At 36.8% G+C, this 14,252-nt stretch overlaps 1 protein-coding gene across 2 annotated transcripts in view; it reads left to right on the forward strand.

Moving 5' to 3' along the window:
• Positions 1-14,252, forward strand: part of MMP16 (matrix metallopeptidase 16) — a 314,497-nt gene that overhangs the window by 50,798 nt on the left and 249,447 nt on the right. The window lies entirely within an intron of this gene.

The raw sequence follows: 14,252 nt of genomic DNA on the forward strand, positions 1-14,252 counted from the left end.
TCCAAATCAAGCGTGCCTACTTTACTTTTAGTTCATTCATTTTTGTGCTCATATGTCTAGCAAAGGACAGGTACTGTACCAGGTCCTGGGGATATGCTGAGTGATTGAAGATATATGCATGCACTTACTCATCTTTCAAATAGTTGCTGGAATGTCTGGAAACAGTTTGGATTCTTATTCAAGTAAGTCAACTCTTTCTAGGAGCTCCAGTGGGAAGACAATTAATTACATAAATATAATTAAGTTTGATGAATGTTGAAAGGTACTAGCAGACCATGAAGGCACAAAATAAAGAGCTTTAGCTTATCTAGGGTCTTCAGGGAACATCTCAAAGGAAGTGCCAATTGGTCTGACACCCAGTGAGATGAGTAGGAATTGCCGTTTGATGTTTACTTTGTGCCAAAGGCTTTTTCTAGGCATAGACCAGGCATTTATTAATTGAATAACCACTTAATCCTTGTCTCTTTTACTTACTGCAAGGAGCTTCTCTGATTCTCAGTGTCTTTATCAAAGTGTGAATAATAGATTTTTGTAAATATTCAGATATATCTATGAATATTTTTAAACTATACATTGACTTTCAAGTCATTTCTTTTATTATGCTTCTAACTGTATGTGTTTCAGTGGAAAGACAGAAGACAGTCGTTGCAGACCCTATTCTCTGATTCCTGCACAGATTACCCAGTCTTCCTAATGTTTCCCCCTGGTGTTTATAGAAGTGGTCTGATAAGTTTTGGAGGCAGTTTGGAATTGCTTTATTGACTACATGACGTGGAGCTGGTCTGCAGTTTTCTATTTGAGAGTTGTGTCATTTTAGTAGTACTGTAATGCATTTATTCAGCAATTACTTATTGCGATCCTCTGTTAGTCACCATTTTTGGTGTTGTGGACATGATACTGGCCTTTGTCTTAAGGAACTAGTTAAGAAAGCCACGCCATTCCAAAAGGTTTGAAGTGCTTGAATGTGAGAATGAGCCCATCTGTTCAATCCTTGTGTTAAAAGGTGCCACATACTTGATTCTAACTAGACAGAGGGAACAAGAGGTAAATTCTTATGCTTGAGTCTAATATGAGGTACTCTAGTATCAGGGAACATGTGAAATAGGTAAGCATTTTAAAAGAATGGCTTGTGAAATGAACTCTTCATAATGTCTAGTTTTTCTTTGAATCCACCTAAAAGCTGTTCTATTTCAAATGGTTCTCCATCAGGAATAATTCTAAAATGTTTTAAGAGCTCGTACAGCACAGAGGTGACTGGTAGTGGGGACGCTGTTCCAGGAGCTGAGTCAGGATCTCAGAGGGCTGTCTGACTAACACTTTAGTTGCTGGATGATTGGCTGTTTGAAGGGACTGACAGGGATGGTGGCTAGGTATGAACCCGGACGTAGGATGTTTTGGATGTTTTGGGTTCTAACAGTCAGTCAGCCCGCACTGGAGCATTCTAGCTGAGCATCAGTTCTGGTCTCCATCTCTGTTTGATTTCTTGATCATAGTTTTAATGTTTCTGTGTCAATATGTCATTCCTCTTATCTCTTTTTGTGTCCCCTACTTCGTCCCTGAGATGGGGTGCCGGGTCCTTGTCCATTTTTGTCATTGTTCATGCTGTTTGCTCTGTGACAGTGTTTCCTTATAGGAGGGCACTTGCTATTTTGCACTTACGTGGGGCATTCATAGTGAAGGACAAGCCCTGGTGTCTGTGATGGGTCACTGCTGTTTGGGCTTAGATTCCTTAATCAAGCCACAGGGGCTGCAGGAAGAGCCTGACTCTGAGCAAATTGCCCTCCCACATCAAATATCAGTCATATCGGCTCAGTGCCCTGACAGAAACACCTGACTGATTTTAAATTTTATCATGATGCACTAACTGATTAGTATCATTTTCCATGAAAAAAAAAACATTTAAAAATTATGAAGACAGTGAAATGCTAATATAGAAGCCTCTGGACACGTTACCAATATGCCGTGTTCTGCAAACTCTGTAAGGATCTCTCCCGTATCAGCGCGTACAGTGGTTTCTGGTTGCCTGGTATATATATCAACCCAGGGCTTCCACCTCTTACACTTGGGGAAATCTGCCTAGATTCTCCCTCCTTAAGTCCTTTTAGAAATAGCCTGCCTGTGTGCAGGGGATGCAGGAAGAACCATGGCAGGTGGTCCATGCTTTGAGTGAGGGAATTGCCACACTGGGGATGGAGAGAATGGACAAAGAGTTAGTTGACTATTAAAAAACAAAGAGCAATCAAAAGTCAAGAATTTAGGAATAAATGGAGACAGTGACTCCTCTTGATAGGAGAATGAGCACAATGAATTGACACCGGTACCCTTCATGTGGACAATAAGGAGAATCAAAACATTTGCTGAAAATTCAGATGTTTGGAAGACTAAACCAATTATTTTCTAATTGATTTCTGGGGAGATACTGACTTTCAAAGGACAGGGGAAGTTGAACTGATGTGGTTTCTGGCCACACACATACCCACTTTAAACCAGAGCAGCTGCCTCTGCTTTCTCTCTTTTGTGTACTAGAGTTCCTATAATGATTTCATTTGAGGGGGGGAAATAATTGCCTGGTAAAAGAGGCAATTCATAGAACTAGATTATATGGTCCTTAAAGTTCTTCCTGTGTTCATAGGCATGCTTGTTTTATAGACTGATAAATTTTTGATGGAAAATCTGTTGTTAATGGAAAATTCTATTTTTCCATTATATTTTGTAGGAGGATATTTCTCTGTCATACAGATAAATCCTTGTTTAAATTGACCTTTTTACTCTATATCCCATATTAAAATGGCAGTTTCTTTCCTTTGATCTCTTCATTCACACTACTATATAACACAATTTAGTTTATATCAGTGTTTTGAGTAGGAATGTGGTATGAATTTTAGAAGCAGTTATAGAATTTTCTCAAATATTTCCATCTTAGTTTCTGTATTTTCAACTCTTTGTTTATTAATAAACTATGATGAGCTTACACAAATTAGACTATACTGAATATAATAAAATCTGAATCTCCTCATGAATTTTCCTTTCAGTGTTTAGGAGTAGTATCACTTCACCAGATGCAGTATCTGATAATTCTACAAATCCTTAATTTTGAAAATAGAGAGGAAAATTTCTAACCCCAAGGTGGCATTCTTTGCTATGCATTCATTGAGTATTATATTAAGTTCCTGCTATGTACCAGGTGTTGTGCTGGCTGCCTGAAAGTAAGACTGTTGTTGTTCCTTGCCTACCAAAACTCAGTCTGGTGTGAGGAGGTAGGCACATTAATAAGTGCAAGGGTGTTACATATCAGCAGGCTCTCTGGGGTACTGTCAGGGCACAGAGAAATCACAGTGAAGAGAAGGGAGTCTTGATTAAAGGAAAGGGCTTGAAATCTGAAGTGAAGTGATTTAGATTTAAGACTTGGCCACTATTGACATTAGTGTCTTGGGCAAGTTACCTAACCGTGTGTACTCCTCTTGGTTTTCTTAGAAGTAACATGACAGTGGAGCACCCCAAAATTTTATAAGAATGTATGGTCGTGATTTCTAGTGTGTTTTGTGAGTCCGCAATGTTCTGTAGAAATATTAGCTCGGTCTCTCCAGGCCCTTCTGTGTAAATGCAAGTGCAAGTTCATAACATTCACAGACAGGTGTCAGGTAGCAAAATGTGGAATGACTAAGAGTGATACCTTTAGTTTCCCACTAGTGCCATTTACATTAGCACTCATCACATAGGCATCTTCCTTCTGGATGCATATTCATTTCCTGTGTTCTTCCTGCTTTGGGGACTATTTTAGAATGGTTATTATAATGATTCTTAACTAATGTGGCCAGTTTCTGTGAGGAAATGTGTGAAGCAAAGGATTTAAGGAGTCATGAAATGGCTATTTGAAGGTAACTGCCACTGATTCAGCATGATTGAAATCCAAATGTCAAAACTGGTTAGAAAAAAGATTGCAGTGTTTCCGATTTCATGGTCAAGGGCCTCCCATTAAGAAACCAAACAGTTGCTCACCTTAGGCAGGCACATTTCTTTTTATGTTTCCTCAAGCTGCAAAGTAGATGATCTTTAGAGAACGTTAAGCAGAGTATACCAATATGAGAACATGTCCTCAAAGTGGTAAAATGCTCATTTTACTCTAGTAGGAGGGAACTTGGGAAAATGGAGTGTCAGATGGGTGGAAATATGATGCCATAACAAGAGTCCTGGATAAAGTAGCAGGAGACCTGTTCTTATATAATTAAGTTATAATTTCACTATGTTGTCTGATCTATAAAATTAGAAATTTATACTAGGTAATCTCCCAAATTGCTGACAACACAGTCTGATTTTATAAAAAGTTACTGAATCTCAACTTGAAAGTCACTTTCTTTTTTCAACTGCAGTAATTTTGTCAAAAAAATAGCATATTCACTAATAACTAGATGCTATTAGTCTGGCAGATATAAACACAGCTATAGCTGAGAGTCATAGATCTGGAAGGAAATGAAGACTTTATCTAGTCTACTCTTTCTCAACCAGAGGGTTGGGGAGAGAATTTGGAAGTGGGTAGGGGTGTTTTTGTTTGTTACAAGTATGAGGGCACCTGTAGTATTTTGGGAGACTGGTATGCTAAAGGTCTTCCAGGTTTTGGAATTGTCGCACAAAGTGAATAATTATCCTTTACAGAATGCCAGTGGTGCCCCATTGGGAAATACCAACAGAGCAGGCACTCATTTTACAAATGAGAAGGCAATTCTAAGAAGTTAAGGGTGATAGTCCTGAACTCTGAGCAAGTTCGTGACAGACCCAGGATTCCTCTCATTCCCAGGTCATCCAGCTCCATTTCTTTGTCTTCCTAAAGCTCTAATTAGCAGCATAGATTTGCTTTCATTTGCTTTGGAAAATTGCACGACCGCACTCTTTTGGGTTGCAGAAAAGTTACCTAAAATACAGTGTCACTTGTCAGCTTTTTGTTCTGGTTTCATTACTTGCTTCCAAAGCGTACATCTTCTTGTAGTCGTGGATTAGCAAATATTATGTTTTCAGAGAACAAAGCTGAGATGATTTTGTCTCATACACCACTGCATTCTCTGGTCCTTGTGCAGTTTCTGACTTCCATAGTATCTTGAATGCTCGAAACCTTAAGTGAAATCCACAATGGATTTGGAGTCAAAAAACCATGAAAGAGACCACATCCCAGCTAAACTAATGGTTTTGTGAACTGGTATAGCTATTTGACCTCTTCCTGACTCAGGCTTTATCTGAGAAATGGGAATCATGATTTCTACTCTGACTTTATCCACTTGAGAACTGAGTTTGAGGATTGGTAGGAATGAATGCTGGGACACATTGATTATATTCAAATTAAGCTTTTCTGCAAAAAACTTGAAGGACACCACTTACAGCAAACAAACATAGGTAGTATCAAATAGAGTCTGTTTGACAGGCTTAGTTTCACAAGTCTCTGACTCCATCATGGTTCACCTACCTGGGGAGGGATAATGGTAAAGCCAGTACAAGGAAAGTCTGGCCAAGTCACCAAAAGCCCTCAGGACATTCTTGCTCTGGTATCAGAAACTGTAGTATGATTTTCTTTATACTTTTATATACATTATCTAAGATCTGTTCATGGCACAATTTTTGCAGTATACCATGTTGTATTAGCCCAGTCTTACGTAGTAATGCTTCGTCTTCACACAAGACAGGTACACCAACTGCACCATGATGACTGGCCAGTGGCATGGTGGTTCTATATGTGCTGTGTCTGAGGCCCTGGAGATTCTGAGCATAGCAGGCCTGGCCATGGCCTGAATCATATCCCAAAGGATTGTTCTGAGAATTGAGATAATCACCTACATATGCTTGACACGTGGTGTCCGGTTCATGATGATCCTTCCTAGTGTTTACTCTATATTTGTAATACTTAAAACATGCAAAGTATTTATAAGTGGTCAAAAATATTGACTGTTGTGTCTGCTAAATAATTGTTGGCTGCTTTCCTGTGTCTAGCATTGACCTAAAGTGATACAATTCCATATGTGTGTGTGTGTGTATATATATATTATATATATAGATAGAGGCTTTACAGAGGTAATCAAGTTAAAGGAAAATATTGGAGTGGGCCCTAATTTAATCTGGACACAGAGACATGGATAGAGGGAAAATGATATGAAGAGAAATAGGAAGAAGCTGGCCATGTGCAAGCAGAGAGAGGCCTGGAACAGACTCTTCCTTCAGCCCTGGCAGCATCTTGATTTTGGACTTCTAGTCTCCAGGGCCCTGGGACAATAAATTTCTATTGTTTAGGCCACCCAGTCTGTGTTCCTTTATTACATAAGCCCTGTCACAGTAGTATGCAGGGTGCGTGGGGAATCTGTCCTCACAGGGTCCCTCCCTGCCATGGCCCTCCTGTAATTTAAGCCCTGCTTTAAGTACTATGCCAGAACAATTTATATATGCTGTGATACATTTGAGAGGATAAATGTCTTTGGAAAACTGAAGTCAGTGTAGCTAGATGTCTAAAAAAGAAAAGAACAGTTGAGTTTTTTTTCTTTTTTTTTTCAGGAAATTATATCTTTCTTTGTGTTATATTTAATTTGGGACATATGTGTAGGGACAATGGGAAATGACATTATTACAATGAATGGAGCAGATAGTCTTGATTCTCACAGTTTATTTTCTGTATTTGTAACTTAATAGAAGTGAGGCAGCAAGGATCGTTGTGTATAAGCACTCTCCTGAATTAAAAATCTTAAACTTATGCCAAAATTGCCAAGTACCTGAAAAGGTTTTAAAAGCAAAGAGCTTAAATTGCTTGCAAAGCCCAAAGTGATCCAGAAATCTAAAAGAAAACAGCCTGTCACCTCTATAAATGCCATCGTATTGATGGGAGCCAATATATCTGAACATGCAGGTTCGGCTGAGTGGTAAGCAGTTCATCCAGCAGGGAGCCTCAAGGTGTGTCCTTTCTGCCTAATGCATGCAAAAGCAGTCAAAGAAAAGTGTGTGCTTTAACTTCTATTTCTGCTGAAGTTCCAGGAAAAATGCTGTAGAGTTTTACGACGTAAAATATTGGTAGGTCGTCCATCTTACCATGACTAGCTCCTGGAAATCCTTGAAAATGAAATAAAATTCAAACACAGTCTGCAAAATGGAAGTATTTCAAACATGCTTATCTTTTCTTGCTTTAATAAATGTGGATGTAGTTTTGTTTCTTCAGTCAAGCCTGTTGTGTGGCTTCATCCTGAAAGACACATGGTGAGCTTATGTAGCGGTAAATTTTATTATTTATTAAGAACTCTATAGCTTTTATGTTTCTTATGTGCACCTTTTTTTTTTTCTATTAACATGCTATCTCACGGCTGCACATAGTCCTGAGTGTACATGCTTTATAATTCCTGTGTTTGTTTTTGGTAAGAGTAGAGCTTTGGCTTTAATTGACCAGAGTTCAAATGTCGCTTTATTCCCCACCCCCGCACTGAAACACCCTTGTTTTGGCCCTGTGTTAGGCCCTGGAATGAATACAGAAGCAAGTAGACGTGGTCCTTTGTCTTAAGGAGTTCATAATATTTACAGCTTACTTGTGTACTACCTAAGTAATCTTGACCAGGTTGCTTTCTGAATCTTAAATTATTTTTAGCCTCACAGGTGTGCTTTGGGGCTAATATGGTGTGTGTACCATGCTAGGGGCAGTGCTAGGTGAATAGGATACAGCCAGTGAATGTTAGTTATCTTATTCTTCCACCTATGGATGGTTATATGGCATATGTGTGTGTGTGTGTGTGTGTGTGTATATACATTCACCCGATAACTAGTGGAAAGTGATTTGAGGTGTTTCTCTAGTATTAGATATGGATGATGATCATGATCTCCTTTGCCTGATATCTTTTTGTTCAGTGGTTTAGACTCAGAGAGTCTAAATTGGAGAAGTTTTAATTGAATGGATGGGTGGAAAACATACCCTGAGAAGAGTTGTAGGGAGAGGAGTATTGATTATACTATCAAGTGTGGCAGTAAAAAATGGGTGGTAGGACAGGAGTTCAGGAGATTGTAGTTCAGAGGTACAATACTGTTATAGAGCTTTTTTTGTTTGTTTTTTTCCCTCAAAAACTGCAGTGCTGAATAGCCAGCAACATTTTTCTGGGATGGATAATATGACTGACCATGTGAAATAATATTTGAATCAAAGGTGGCTTATTTGTCTCCTAAATGTTTTATAATCTTATTAATAAACTAAATAGCCAAAATCAGTTCAAATCCAACCCATTGTGTACAACTAACTAGATTGTTTATAGTGATGTTAAAGACCCAGGGGAATGGTTAAATTAGAATCCATATATATTTTGCTTAAAAAGCTGGGAAATTTATACTGTATTTGAAGCATATTTCAACAAAAGTGTTAAATACTTTCAGCATTTCAAAATGAAACAAATTCCCTTGCCTATGGTAGGCTGGAACCAAATGAGTTGTTAGGGGGCTTGAGTAGAAGGTGTTTCTTGAAGTGTATTAGTTATCTGAGGTCACTAGAGTAAAAATTAGCCATTTCATGTATTGGAAGCTATATATAACTTAATAATGCTCTACAAATGGGAATGATTTACTCTTAAGGCACTTACATATTGAAGTCTGATAGCCAATTGTTAAACTGTATCAGTTAACTGTGGAATATTACAGAATTCATTAATGAAACATGAGGATTTTCCAATCTTGTAGCTATGTTTATATTTTATATATACTCCTTTTCCTAATTTTTAACCTGTACTGTCATTGCCAAGTCTCATCTGACTGTCATCTGTTGGAATGTTGATTTATTTTTCCCTAATAGTTGTGGTCTTGGTCACTTGGCTTCCCTCCTTGGCAGAAGTAGAAGAGATCTGTCTTTTGGATTTTATTTGTAAAATGATTAAGTCATTTACAGTGTTGGACAGTGGAGAGATGATATCTTTGTTTTTATTGGTAACATGAATGCTCGGTTAGTTAGGGATGTTCAAAATAGAAAAAAATATATAACTAAATACTTATTTTAGTAACCTATTCAGAGACCTTGAATAATTGACTCTAAAAGTCATAAAAATATAAACCTTTGGTGAAAAGGTAAGATGAATTGATGATGTCTTAAGTAGCAAGGAAAATAGGTCTTTTATCTTTATTATGTTTCTGTTTGCTACTTTATTTTGCAGACACACACACACGCATTAAATAAGTATTACTGAAAGAAATATTTCATATGAATGACCGTACAGATAAAGAAATTGCCCTTTTTTGGCAAAGCCATAGAATGATGTTACAGAATATAGAACAGTGGAACAAGGTAAAAAAATGAAGCATAATTTTATCACTTCAGGTATTCTTAATGTTCTGTTTCTTTTCAGTGATATCCTTGTGGACCTTGTAGTATACATTTTCTCCATGCATATCTTTTCTTTCTTTTTTATAGTAGTAATAAGTAAAATTTTTGAATGCAGAACAAAGAGCCAACAATCTAGAGTTATTTATTAGATTATGACTTGTTCACATCAGTTTACTAGAATGATTGAATTTATGAGGAACCCAACTTTGAATCAGATTGTTTCTGTTCTTACTGACCAACATCAGAGGGTAAGGTGGAGTGTACATAAGCATTTGTACCTCTTTCTAAAATAATTCTCATCATCATAAGTATTTTTCATGTCTGCATAGTATTTCATGGAATCAAGGTTTCATTGTTAACATAGCTATAATCCTAATTGTTGGGAATTCCTTTTTTTCTATTACTAATAATGATAAGTTATATATATATATATATATATATATATATATATTACTTTTTCTGCAATTTTTAATTATTTGGGATTGAAGGATTCATTCTTTAATGTATTATTACTATTTTATATTGTGATAAATGTTGCTTTCAGGAGGGATGCAGCAATACTGGGGCAGTGGTGTAGCAATATTACATGCCTTCAATTTTATACAAACTGCATCCTTACTAGTATATGAACATCATTTTTACTTTTGTTCTAATTTAATATTCATGGTCTTTTGGTCTAATCATTATATTATAGTCCCTTTGAGACATTTCCATTGAGATCTCATCCAGTTTCTTAGCTTAATTTGTTTTTCCTAAAGCTGTAACTTTGACTTGGCAGAAAGTATCCAGGTAGTTATATAGATACTACATGTAAATAGCATCCATCTATGGCTCCCTAAAGATCTTAGCTCTGAGGTTAGACCAATATGAGTTGAAATAGCAATTCAGCTACTAAAAAAGGCACTTAATCTCTTTGTGCCTGAGGGTCTTCATTTTCTTCATCTAAAACATGGAGATGATTTATGCAGAAAGGAGGAAGAAAGGTAGGGGACACATGCTTCCTTACGCTTGCACTACATGAAGTTCTTTGGAATTCTAAGATGGTTCCGAAATTATATTGTTGCAAATGGGAGATGAAATTGCTGACTCATGCTATGCAACTAATGTAAGTTAGAACTCAGTCAAATATTTTGATTTTAAATTACTTTCTATCAATGGTAGTTCTCTCTTTTTTAAAAATTTTTTCTGTACTACCCCAACTTTATACTATGGTTCCTGTCTATAAAAACAAATCACGCAATTTCCAAGTTTTGAGGTAAGAGAACAATGAGAACAGAATTAATTTTTCCCAGCTCAGAAATGAAAATATTTTTGGAGTTGTAGACCTTTTCTCTTCCTTCTTATTATAAAGTTACGTAACGCTAACTGTGTATCAACTGGTGTAGAAATCACAGAATAAAATTCTGCTCAAAAAACAGACTTTTTACATATAAGCTTTTAGTTAGTCTTGGCTTTTTCCGTGATTTCCATTGTTTCAGAGCTCAGAGCTACTAAGGAGAGGGAGTTTTAGGGAAGGGGAATGAGGGCTTAGGCAGAGAAACTTGATGTGGTGTTCCTCAGGAATTAGTATGCCTTACAACCAACTCACTGGCAACTCCAGTAAGCTACTCATAGTTTTTGAAATTGAAAACCTGTTTTAGCTACTGATCTTAAGTATAGGCTTCTGACTGCAGAGCTAGGTGCATTTTAATCATCTTTCTTCTTGAAGGCAGGCAAGAAAGGAAATTATATTAACTCAGAAGAGGTGTTAACACATTGCAGCCTGGACAAAGCAATGGGGAAGAAGATGTGAAGGCAAGTCCTGCCCAAGAGAAATGACGCTGAGTTTCCTGGCTTCAGGCAGTTAAGTTAGGCTCCCTTTATGGGTCTCCTCCTCCCCCCACCCCCATCAGCCTTCCCTTCTTTTCCTGGAAAATATGTTTCTTTTAGAGAATTGAGAAGTAACTTCACTGACCCTAATATTTTGTTCTATTTAATGGTAAACTAAACTTTGTTGTGACAAGTTTCAGGTGTTATTTCATTTTATATTACCTTTAATAGGAGAGTCGAGACCCTTTAGATCCCATAAGGAGTGCACTGGGTAAATGTTTGTAAAAATGAAATGTGATGGTGTTCCTTCATTTAGTCAGTTTAACAATATTTATTCAATGCATAGTATGAGGCAAGCATTGTTGCTAATGCTTCTCATGGGTTGGTGAACAACAGAAACATATAACCCTTGTCCTCATGGGCTTATATTTTAGTGGAATTCATTACAATAAATAAAATTAGAATGAGTTTTACTGTTGGAAATATTAAGCCCATTACATAGTAGATCCCTTAGAGGATACTAATCTATCTAGGAAGATTTGATATTTACTAGATTCATGAAATATGCCACCAACAGTCAAAAGTATTATAAGCTACATTTAACTATTTTTTTTTTTTTGTATTTGTTTTTCTTCATTAGCTCTGCTTTTTGCACACATATAATTCTGCATAGACATGATCTTTAGTAAACCTTCCTGATTGGTGGAAGGTGACTGATTCTCTTCCATTCTCTTCCTTGTACAGGTTTCTAGAGTGGATTGTCCATAGGTATTTACCATTATGTATAAGGATTATCTTCCGAAGACATTCTGGGCTCTGTAAGAGCTGGGACTGTCTTGTGTTTGTTGAATGAATATACATCCTTAAGTTTAAATGTAACTATCTTTTCTGTGAGTAGATTCAGTAGATCAAGTGAAATAAAATTCTTCCTCATGAAGTGTTTTAAGAAGACCTATTAAAGGAATGCAATGTGATAACTAGTTATAAAATTTAAGAAATTAAGTTACTGAATTCAAAATACGAGAAGGTGAGAAGAGACATTGCATAGAAAGCATTGACCATTCAGACTGAGGGTAGAATAAAAGAAATTTGGCAGAATTATAATTAATCCATGGCTCTTAATTTTGAAAACTTTCTGATTATTATGCTCAGAATTGTTTAAATAGGTTCTGAAAGATAGGAAATAAAAATAACATTTGGCTATGGTGACCTAACAAAAGTTCCTTGCAAGAAAATCTTGGTGGTAAAATGTGGACATTTGTATTTCTGCTGGGGAGTTACAAACCAGTGGCCCTGAATTAGGAGTGTGTGTTGCTCTTCTGATGGTGAAGAGATGTGTGTGTGTGTGTGTGTGTGTGTGTGTGTGTGTGTGTGTGTGTGTGTGTGTGTGTGTGTGACTGGGTGATCATGGAAGGACTGGTGGGAAGGGAGAAGGGAAGAAAGCAAGATAATGACAGATAAAGGGATTTATACATGCTTACTGCAGTAGTTCTTTTTTTCTTAGGAAAAGCCATTAGAATTGGCTATAAAAGAAATATTGCCTGTTTCTTTTCTGAGTGTAAGCTGGTGCTTAGTCCCAGCAGATATGCATGTAGGCTACAGGAAAAGGGAGACTGAGGCCAGTAGTATGCCATGACCTGTACGACCCAAACTCTGGCCCTGGTTTCAGTAGGTGTGATTTTCCTGATGGTACAGAGGAAACCAAGAACGGGTCCAAAGCTGTAGAATATTGAATGAGTTTCAAGAACAAAAAAAAAGCAGTAGCTCAGAGCAATTTCTGATAGTAGTGGATGTTCAAACTGTTTGTGTTTGTCTAAGTCTTATCTCACATCTTATGGTTTACTAAAGTTAAAAAGTAAGGAAAATCTTTAATTGACAATATGTGGTTATTTTCAAAGATACATTACAAACTGCATGTTCAATGTAGTTGCTTCCAAAGTCTATCATGTTGTGACTGGTGTCTAGAATATTTTACTACAAATAGAAGGCATTCAAAATTAGTTAATTAAACATGTTTCCACTAAAAGGAATTCATATGCTGGGAGGAAAATTTTCCACAGATCAGTTACTGTTCATTTTGGAAAAGACTTGCCATGTTATTTGGATATATTTTACGAGTCAGATTGGTCCTCATTAATCAGGTACTTTAAGACTACTTCAGTTAGAGAGGAAAACAAATTGTTTCAAGGCTTTACTTTCCTTTAATTTTTTAAATTCTCTCCAGAAATGTTTATTGGATGAAGGAGAACATGGTGGAAAGAGCACTTGTCTTATAATCAGGTTATCTGGGTTCGTGTCTTGGGTTCTTTAGCTGTATAATGTTGGGCAAGTGGTTGAACTTCTCTATAATGCAGTTTTATCATTCGTGGAATGAAATCTTTTGAGTTAGAATAGTTGATGTGTAGGTCCTTTGAGCTCTGAAATACTAGTTCTGTGAGAGTAACCATAAGTGAGTCTTCTGAAAATATTTAATGACTATTAAATAAAATTAGCATAAAGTTTTATAAAGGATTTCTGTGAAAATAAAACTAAGATGGTGCCCAAATGGAAGAAACTGATCCAATTTCTGCAACCTAGAATTCTGAAACTAGTTCAGTGAATGGGTGGATGCTTCTAGAGCCTTTTTGCATCTCAGAATTAACTCTGAATCACTGAATGATAGATTTGACTCCAGCCATTCTTGGCAAACCTGTAAGGACAAGGCACAAGTTGGGATTACTGCTCACCACCTAGTAAACCTTTGTGTTTCTTTGTTATAGCAACCTTGGGGAAGCAGCAGTGTGGGAGCGGAAAGCCTGAATTCAGTCAGAAAAGTAGGAAGATGCTGTTTCATTAGATGTGGTATCCCCATCTCACTTCTTACCTTCATTCATGAAAACACCATTATTTGAAGGGAAATGTGCACTAGCATCTCTGTCCCTTTAGAGACATGCTTGACGTCAGAACGGATACAGGTCTGAGATTTGTTAAACAGTATGAAAGCTCTGTTTGTATATCTGATTTAAACAATAACAGTGGACCCAAAATAATTACAGTTAAATATAGCTGTCCCCAAGGATTATCAGCTTTATTTCAAAGGCCTTTTTTATGGTTGAATTGAGTATTCTTTTTAACTTTAGATTTACCT

Source organism: Manis pentadactyla, chromosome 3 (assembly GCF_030020395.1).
Source record: "Manis pentadactyla isolate mManPen7 chromosome 3, mManPen7.hap1, whole genome shotgun sequence".
NCBI classification, from domain to species: domain Eukaryota; kingdom Metazoa; phylum Chordata; class Mammalia; order Pholidota; family Manidae; genus Manis; species Manis pentadactyla.